General features: G+C 41.5%; 1 non-coding gene and 1 pseudogene across 1 annotated transcript; both read left to right on the top strand.

Moving 5' to 3' along the window:
- The first annotated feature begins 834 nt into the window (after positions 1 to 834).
- On the top strand, positions 835 to 2152 carry LOC143382974 (vesicle-associated membrane protein-associated protein A pseudogene; annotated as a pseudogene).
- A 6774-nt stretch (positions 2153 to 8926) lies between these two features.
- On the top strand, positions 8927 to 9000 carry Trnaa-cgc (transfer RNA alanine (anticodon CGC)). Its single transcript has one exon. It is a non-coding gene; the product is annotated as a tRNA-Ala (tRNA).
- Positions 9001 to 10293: the final 1293 nt, after the last annotated feature.

The raw sequence follows: 10293 nt of genomic DNA, 5'->3' as shown, positions 1-10293 counted from the left end.
ATTTGATGATGAAATAAAAACCTTCCATGATAAACAAAAGTTAAAAGAATTTACAACTCAAAGGCCTGCACTACAGAATATCCTTGGAGAATATTCCATGAAGAGGAATTGAAAAACAACAGTGAAAATCAGCAAAGGGAGGTATTAACGCTAAAGAAAAAGCTAATCAAAGGAGAAACCAAGTCAAGTTAAATACCAAAAATAAACAAAAATGGCTGGGAATACAAATCATGTCTCAATAATAACCCTGAATGTTAGTGGCCTAAACTCACCAATCAAAAGACATAGACTGGCAGATTGGATTTTTTTTTTAAAAAGACCCAACAATATGCTGCCTCCAAGAGACTCATCTCATAGGAAAAGACATCCACAGGCTGAAGCTGGAGGGTTGGGAAAAATCATACCACTCTCATGGACTGCAGAAGCAAGCAGGAGTTTCCATCCTCATATCAAATGAAGTAGACTTCAAGCCAAAGTTAATCAAAACTGATGGAGAAGGATGTTTCATACTGCTTAAGGGAACCATTCATCAACAAGACATAACAATAATAAATATATATGCCCCAAACAATGGAGCATGTATGTTCATCACACAAACTCTTCTCAAGTTCAAGAGTCAAATAGGGTGGGGTTGAGTCAGTTGTGAGACTGGAGCTGCGGACCTAGCGCCGGCCACCGGAGCTGCGACAGGGCGACAGGCGTCGAGGCCCAGGCGCCTGGAGCTGGCCCCATCCTAGCGCAGCCGATGGGTGCCATCATCCTGCCCAGCAGCTCGCCGCTGCCATGGCGCACCCCCGCTCTGCGCTGCCTCCGATGGCGTCCGCCTCCGGGTCCATGGCGAAGCAGGAGCAGATCCTGGTCCTCACCCGCCCACAGACCTCAAATTCAAAGGCCCCTTCACAGATGTAGTCACTACGAATCTTAAACTCCGAAATCCGTCGGATAGGAAGGTGTGTTTCAAAGTGAAGACTAGGGCACCTCGGCGGTACTGTGTGCGGCCCAAGAGTGGGATCACTGACCAGGGTCCACTGTGACTGTTTCAGTGATGCTGCAGCCCTTTGACTATGCTCCCAATGAAAAGAGTGAACATAAGTTCATGGTGCAGACGATTTTTGTTCCACCGAACACTTCAGACATGGAAGCTGTGTGGAAAGAGGCAAAACCCGATGAATTAATGGATTCTAAATTGAGATGTGTTTTTGAAATGCTGAGTGAAAACGACAAGTTGAATGATATGGAACCTAGCAAAGCTGTTCCACTGAATGCATCTAAGCAAGATGGACCCATGCCAAAACCACACAGTGTTTCACTCAAGGATACCGAAACAAGGAAGCTCATGGAAGAGTGTAAAAGACTTCAGGGAGAGATGATGAAGCTGTCAGAAGAAAATCGACATCTGAGGGATGAAGGCTTGAGGCTCAGAAAGGTAGCACATTCGGATAAACCTGGATCCACCTCAACTGCGTCCTTCAGAGATAATGTCACCAGTCCTCTTCCTTCACTTCTTGTTGTAATTGCAGCCATTTTCATTGGATTCTTTCTAGGGAAATTCATCTTGTAGAGCGAAGCATGCAGAGTGCTATTTCTTTTTTTTTTCTCTTGACCAGAAAAAGATTTGTTTACCTACCATTTCATTGGTAGTATGGCCCGCAATGACCATTTTTTTGTGTGTACAGCGTCATATAGGCTTTGCCTTTAATGGTCTCTTACAGTTAGAAAACACAATAGAAACAAACTGTTCGGCTACTGGACAAATTGTACATTACCAGATCATCACTAGCAGATGTCAGTTGCACATTCAGTCCTTTATGAAATTCATAAATAAAGAATTGTTCTTTCTTTGTGGTTTTAATAAGAGTTCAAGAATTGTTCCGAGTCTTGTAAATGTTATTTTAATAATCCCTTTAAATTTTATCTGTTGCTGTTGCCTCTTGAAACATGATTTGTTTAGATTGCTAATCCCACTCATTCAGGAAGCGCCAAGAGGTGTTCTGTGGGAAGTGGTGCCTCTTAGTGTAAATTTCCCTCTACCTTTGCTAATATCATGGCAGAACTTTTCTTATCCCTTGTGAGGCAGTTGTTGACTGAGTTTTTCATCCTTACAATCCTGTCCCATGGTATTTAACATAAAAAAAATAAAACTGTTAACAGAAAAAAAAAAGAGTCAAATAGATCACAACATAATAATTCTTGGTGACTTTAACACATCTCTTTTACTACTGAATAGATCTTCCAAACAAAAGCTGAACAAAGAAACTGTAGAACTCAATAATATAATCAATAACTTAGACCTAACTGACATATATAGAATATTTCATCCTTCAATGAACAAGTACACTTTCTTCTCACAGCACATGAGTCCTTCTCTAAAATAGACCATATATTATGCCACAAAGCAACTCTTTGCAAATAGAAAAAAGTAGAGATATTACTCTGTATTCCATCAGATCATAATGAAATAAAATTAGAAATCAATGATAAAATAAAAATTAAAAGCTAGTCCAACACCTGGAGACTAAATAATATGCTACTGAATGAACAATGGGTTGCAAAAGACATCAAGGAGGAGACTAAAAAATTCTTAGAGGTGAATGAGAACACAGATACAACATATTGAAATCTTTGGGACACTATGAAGGCAATACTAAGAGAAAAGTTCATTGCATGGAATTCATTCCTTAAAAGAAGAAAAAGTCAACAAATAAATGACTTAACATTACATCTCAAAGCCCTAGAAAAAAAAGAAGAACAAATCAACAACAAAAGCACTAAGAAGACAGGAAATAATTAAAATCAGAGCTAAAAATCAATAAAATTGATAAGAAACAATTGAAAATATTGACAAAACAAAAATTTGGTTCTTTGAAAAAACAAAGAAAATTGACAAACCCTTAGCCATGTTAATGAAGAGAAGGAGAGAGAAAACTCAAATTACTAACATCTGTGATGAAAAAGAAAATATCCAACAGATACTACAGAAATACAAAAGATAATTAGAAATTATTTTGAAAACTTATACTCCAATAAAATAGAAAATATCAAAGGCATTGACAAATTTCTGGAGTCATATAATTTGCTCAAATTGAATCAAGATGATATACATAATTTAAATAGATCAGTTTCAAGCAATGAAATAGAAGACCCCATCAGAAGCCTACCAACCAAGAAAAGCCCAGGACCTGATGGATACACAGCCAAATTCTACAAGACCTTTAAAGAACTAATACCAATACTCTTACATTTATTTCAGGAAATAGAAAAGGAGGCAGCACTTCCAAACTCATTCTATGAGGCCAATATCACCCTGATTCCAAAACCAGGCAAAGACATATCAAAGAAAGAAAACTTCAGACCAAAATCTGTAATGAACATAGATGCAAAAATTCTCAATAAAATTCTGACAAATTGAATACTAAAATATATCAAAAAGATAGTACACCATGATCAAGTGGGGTTCATCCCAGGGACGCAAGTTTGGTTCAACATACAGAAATCAATAAATGTAATTCATCACATCAATAGACTCAAAGATAAGAATCATATGATCATCTCAATAGATGCAGAAAAAGCATTTGACAAAATACAGCAGTTCTTCCGTTCAAAACACTAGAAAAACTAGGGATAACAGGAACATATCTCAACATCATAAAGGCTATCTATGCTAAGCCCCAGGCCAACATCTTTCTAAATTGAGACAAATTGAAATCATTCCCTCTAAAAACTGGAACAAGATAGGGATGCCCTCTCTCACCACTTCTATTTCACATAGTTCTTAAAACACTGGCCAGAGTAATAAATTAAAGAGGTACAGATAGGAAAAGAAGAACTCAAATTAGCATTCTTTGCCAATGATATGATTCTACCTAGAAGACCCAAAAAATTCCACCAGAAAACTTCTAGAAGTAGTAAATGAATTCAGCAAAGTAGCAGGATACAAAATCAACACCCATAAATCAAAGGCATTTCTGTATATCAGTGACAGATCCTCTGAAAGGGAAATAAGGAAAACTACCCCATTTACAATAGCCTCAAAAAATAAAATACTTGGGAATCAACCTAACAAAAGAGGTGAAAAACCTCTACAATGAAAATTACAGAAGACTAAAGAAAGAAAGAAGACCTTAGAAGATGGGAAGATCTCCCTTATTCTTGGATAGGCAAAATAAATATTGTCAAAATGACCATACTACCATAAGCACTCTACATATTTAATGCAATTCCAATCAAAATCCCAGTGACGTTCCTCATAGAAACAGAAAAAGCAGTCATGAAATTCATCTAGAAAAATAAGAGACCCAGAATAGCTAAAGCAATCCTTAGCAAGAAGAGTGAAGAGATGGCATCACTATACCAGACCTTAAACTATACTACAGAGCAATAGTAATAAAACAGCATGTTGTTGGCACCAAAATAGACTGGTAGACCAATGGTACAGCATAGAGGACACAGAGACTAACCCACAAAATTACAGTTTTCTTATATTAGACAAAGGCACCAAAAACATACATTAGAGAAAAAAATAGCCTCTTCAACAAATGGTGCTGGAAAACTGGAGATCCATATGCAACAAAATAAAATTAAACCCCTGTCTCTCACCATGCACAAAACTCGACTCAAAGTGGATCAAGGACTTAGGAATTAAACTAGAGGCCCTGCATCTCATAGAAAAAGTAGGCCCAAACCTCCATCATATCAGATCAGGCCCCTCCTTTCTTAATAAGTCTTCTCTAAAGCACAAGAATTAAGATCAAGAATTAATAAATGGGCTGGATTCAACCAAAAACTTCTTGTCAGCAAAAGAAATAATCAGTGAAGTGAATAGAGAGCCTACAGCTTGGGAGCAAATTTTTATCACTTGCATATCAGATAGAGCACTAATCTCTAGGGTATATAAAGAACTCAAAAAGCTAAACACCAAAAAAATAAATAACCCAATCAATAAATGGGCCAAGGAATTGAACAGACACTCCTCAGAAAAAGATATACAATCAATCAACAAATATATGAAAAAATGTTCAACATCTGTAGCAATTGAAGAACTGCAAATCAAAACTACTCCAAGATTTCATCTCACTCCAGTCGGAATGGCAGCTATTAAGAATATAAAAAACAATAAGTGTTGGCGAGGATGTGGAGAAAAAGGTACACTCATACATTACTGGTGGGACTGCAAAATGGTGCAGCCAATATGGAAAGCAGTATGGAGATTCCTTGGAAAACTGGGAATGGAACCATCTTTTGATTCAGCTATCCCTCTCCTTGGACTATACCCAAAGGACCTAAAAACAGCATACTACAGGGACACAGCCACAGCAATGTTTATTGCAGCACAATTCACAATAGCTAAACTGTCGAACCAGCCTAGATGGTCCTTCAGTAGAAGAATGGATAAAGAAAATGTGGTATATATACACAATGGAATATTATTCAGCGTTAAAAGAGAGAAAAAATCATGGCATTTGCAGGTAAATGGATGGAGTTGGAGAATATAATGCTAAGTGAAGTTAGCCAATCCCAAAAAACCAAATGCCAAATGTCTTCTCTGATATAAGGAGGCTGATTCATAGTGGGGTTGGGAGGAGTAGCAAGGAAGCATTAGACAAACTCTAGATAGGGCAAAGGGGTGGGAGGGGAAGGGAGGGGGGATGGGGGTAGGAAAGATGGTGGAATGAAATGGACATCATTACCCTACGTACATGTATGAAGACATGGATGGTGTGACTCTACTTTGTATACATCCATAGATATGAAAAATTGTGCTCTATATGTGTAATATGTCTTGTGATGCATTCTGCCGTCATGTATAACAAATTAGAATTAAAAAAAAAGACAGTGAGATTTCTGCCTTGGTCTTTTTCTCATTTGGACTTTCAGATCATTCCTCTGGGAGAAGCCACATGACATACACTGAGGACCCTCAGGCAGCCTAAGGAGAGGCCCCCTTGGCAGGGAATGGAGGCTTCTAGCCCCTAGCAGGGAGGAATTGGGCTCCAAGCAACGGCTGCATGCGTGAGCCTTCTTGCAGGTGGATCCTGCCCTGGATAAGGTGACCACAGCCCCTCTCAGTAGGCTGACTGCCCCCTCGGGAGACACCTTGAGACACAACCAAACGGCTAAGCTGTTCCCAGATTCCTGGCCCTAGGAAACAACGAGAAAACGAACCACCAATGCTTGTTGCTTTAAACTACTTAGTTTGGGGGCAACTTGTTACTCACAAACCTGACCCCCTTTCCTTCACCAGATTCGTGAAGCTCCGTGAAGGGTCGCTGTTCCCTGGGATTCTCTGGTTTCTCACTCTGGCGCTCCTGGGGCAGGGCAGACACCATGGCTTGCCTATCCAGTAGTCTCCCAACCCCCTCCCATTCCTCCCTTGCTAGAAAAGTCCACCTCCCGCAGCTGAGGCTGAAACCCTCGGTCAGCTACTCTACCAGCCTCTCTTGCAGCTAGAGTGTGGGCACAGGGTCCAGTCTTGGCCCCTCCTTGATAAGAGGAAATTAAGGAAAGCTCTCGTGTTGTCCTCCAGCTTTCACGCGTGCTCGTAATGCCTGGAGCTGCATTCGCCATTCTGAGGAGGGCACCCTCCCGGCCACTGTCCTCCTTGGCCTCTCATGAGTGACCACTGGTGAATAGGCCCTTTTTGGGTGTTGAGCAGTTTTACCAGCCTGTTTCCAGCCTGTGCAATTTTGAAAGCCCAAAAGTTCAACCTTGAACAAAGGCCTCTGATGTCCAAGGTTGTGATGTTCCCCCCGAGTGTAACTCCCTTAAAGACGCAGCAATCTTATTTATTTGATTCTGGACACCTCCAGATATCAAGAGTCACATTCATGGTTTTAATTTTAGAAACGTATTTTACATTTTCTGAATTTCTCTGTTACCTCCTTTGGTCCCATTCCCTATCAACTGCTAAGTTTTTGGGGTAACTAAACCTAACAGACTTAGGTGGGAGGGCCATTCCTTCAAGTTTGTTTGTTGGTTGGTTTCCTGAATCACCATGTCTAAGTAAAAAGATTTGCAGCTGGGTGCAGTGGCACACACCTATAATTCCAGCAGCTGGGGAGGCTGAGGCAGAAGGATCTCAAGTTCAAAGGCAGCCTCAGCAAATTAGCAAGGCCCTAAGCAACTCAGTGAGACCCTGTCTCTAAATAAAATATTAAGGACCCCTGGGTTCAATCCTGGTAAGAAAGGAAGGAAGGAAGGAAGGAAGGAAGGAAGGAAGGAAGGAAGGAAGGAAGGAAAGAAGGAAAGAAAAAGAAAAAGATTTGCTTCAGTCTGTTCAGAGTTTTCAACGAATGATATGATAACCACACCATCAGTTTGATCCTGGCCACAGGCTCACATCTTTCTCTGGCTATATTTGAAGGTTTTGCTTCGTCATTGGTTTTCTGGGCTGGTGATGTAGCTCAGTGATAGAGCTGCTTGCCTAGCATGGCTGAGAGCCTGGGTTCAATCCCCAATATTGGAAAAAAAAAATTTTCAGCACCATTGTGAATTGCCTTGGTATGGTTTTTTTTTTGTTTGTTTTTTCGTTTGTTTTCTGGCTGAAATCATTAAGTTGTTTTTAATCTGTTGGATTATAGTTTTTCACCAAATTTGAAAAATAATTGGTTACTAGATTTTCAAATATTTTTTTTGTCCTCCCCAACACACAACTCTTTCTCTTGGATTATAATGTGTTTAAGGCCATTTGTCCAACAAGTCTCTGAGGCTCTGTTAATGATCTTCTCAGATTTATTTTCCTCTCTGGGCTTCAATTTGTCTTCAAGTTCACTGACTTTTTTTTTTTTTTTAAATGTCTGATTTGCTATTAAACCTACCAGTGAGATTTTTATTTCCTAAATTTCTGGAATACACCTGTATTTTTCAGTTCTTAAAGGTTCTGCGTGACCTTTATATATATATAATGGTCATGTATTCCTTTAAATACTTGAGTCTATTTATAATAGCTATTTTAAGGGTCTCTTCTGAGAGTTCCATAAGTAGTCCCTGGGTCTGTTTCTATTGCCCAGTTTTTCTTTTGGTTATGGGAACCCTACTGCTTATAAGTAGTAATTATTGATTGGAAGGTAGATATTTTAAATATCATGATGACTGAGTGTTGTTATGTTTCTTTGAAGAGTATTAAGTTTTATTCCAGCAATTGACTTGGGGATGCTTGATCCTTTCAAGGCTTATCTTTAAACTGTGTTAGGATGGGTCTAGGATGGCCTTCACTCCAGGGCTTGCTAGTTGAGCTTGACTCCCATGGTGTGGCCATTCTGTTTCTACTGGATACTCTGGGCACCCAATGAGATCTCTCCACTCCGATTACCCTAAATATGCATACATCCCAACACTTAAGTTCAGAATATTGTTCAATTTACAACTCTCCAATAATGATTCTTTCCCCAGAATTTCTTCTTTGCCTGACCCCACAGACATGGACCATGAACAGAGACATAAAACTCATCCTGTACATGCACAGCTGAGTATCCGCCAAAGGCTCCAAATCACTCCTACGCTGTTTCTGAAGCTCTTTCTCTGCATAGCCCCTTCCTCTCCAGTATTCTGCCCTGCAAATCCCAGCTGCGTCCATTCTCTGAATTCTGATCTTTATCTCCTAAAACAGCGAGAGTTCTGTTCTGTCGTTCCCATTCCTGGAGCTGTGGTCAGCTCACTGCCTCTAGGCACACAGATTGGTCAGAGTTCATTTTATTTGTTCTCCTTTTCCTTGGGAACAAGGCCTAGTTCTTCTGGTTATCTAGTATCAGAAGCCAGATGTTTCCTATATTTGATCCATCTTCCTACTTGTTAGGGTGGCTGGGGGCTGGCTCCATCAGAGTTTAAAGCAGAGATGTCCACAAGGGACCAGTGTTCACCAGCCTTCCTTACGGACAGCATTCCTCAACTGTGTCTTTAACCACTTAGGTTAAGAAGTAGCCGCCTTGCTGGGGATGTAGCTCAGTTGGTAGAGTGCTTGCCTCGCATGCACAGGGCCCTGGGTTCAATCCCCAGCACCTCACACTCAAAAAGGTAGCTGCCTCTTCCACCCCCACAGGTACTTGGTAGTGGATCTGTGGTCTCTCATCCCTGCTGGCTAGGCAGCCAGTTCTTTCAAAAGCCCAATCCTTTGTGTGTGGGTTTGTCAAATTGTAACAAATTGTTTTCTCACCTCCTCCCCAAGACTGCCTTCCCTGTTACCGCAGGACATACACTTACTGATGAGTCGAGGTGGCAGATATATACAGATCTGGATTCATTCGGTAATGTGTTAAAATGATAAAGAAACCTAGGACCCACGTCAAAAAAAAAAAAAGTAAAATAAATAAATGTCCTTATCCTCAGACATTTATTTACTTCTAAGTGTTTCTGTTCCCTGCTGCCTAAGACATCCTGATGAACCGTGGTGCCACACCCACTTCTGCGGTTTCTGAAGTCCAAGGCTTTGTCTGCAGCCTGGATCTTCCTCCTCGGAGGCGAGCTCAACAGGGCTGCCTGCTGGTCCTCCCCACCCAGGGCCCACCGCCCCCCAGGCACACTGGCCCTCCAGATCCAACATCCAACACGGATCTTAATGCTTTCCTCCTTCTAAGTGGCCTTTCCTTAGTCGGGGGTACTACCTTCCATTTTCTTTCTTTTTTTAAAAATTATTTTTTAGTGATAGTTGGACACGATATCTTTAGTTTATTTATTTATTTTATGTGGTGCTGAGGATGGAACCCAGGGCCTCACACGTGCCAGGTGAGTGCCCTACCCCTGAGCCACAACCCCAGCCCCACCATCCATCTTCTAACCCACGCTGTCAAGTCTGGCTGACATTCTAGAATTCTCCCTGTCCTTCTCCTTATATCCATAAGTCGCCAGCCCACTGTCTTCTCTGCCTTCCTCCTGTCCCTCCCTGCCCTAGGTCGGGACCCTGATCTCTCTCTCTCTCCTGGTCTCCGCCAGCTGACTCCTGCTTCCAGGGCGTCCTCCTGCTCTTTCTGCGACACAAATCCATCTGCATCGCTTCTCTGCTTGAACAACCCAGTGCCCCTCACTGTCCGCCCTGAGCAAAGCTCATGGGTTTCTGGGGTGGCCTTGCTGCCTGCCCCAGCTCCGCCTTTGCTGCTGCCTGGCTTCCGGTTCCTTCCCACATCAGCACTCTCCAGTCTATTCATCCCCTCGCTTCTCTCCTTCAGGCCTTTAACCATTTAAGCTCATTGCAGAGACGCCTCCTTGACACCCTGGTCTTAACCCCAGCTTTTCTCCTACAGCATCTCTCAGTGCCCCAGCAGGGAGTTCCCGGTGACCCCCCTGCTCCCCGCAGTCATCCTG

This window comes from Callospermophilus lateralis, chromosome 15, assembly GCF_048772815.1.
Source record: "Callospermophilus lateralis isolate mCalLat2 chromosome 15, mCalLat2.hap1, whole genome shotgun sequence".
Lineage (NCBI taxonomy): Eukaryota > Metazoa > Chordata > Mammalia > Rodentia > Sciuridae > Callospermophilus > Callospermophilus lateralis.
Note: the sequence above shows the minus strand (reverse complement) of the source record. Positions and strands in the feature narration are given on the sequence as shown.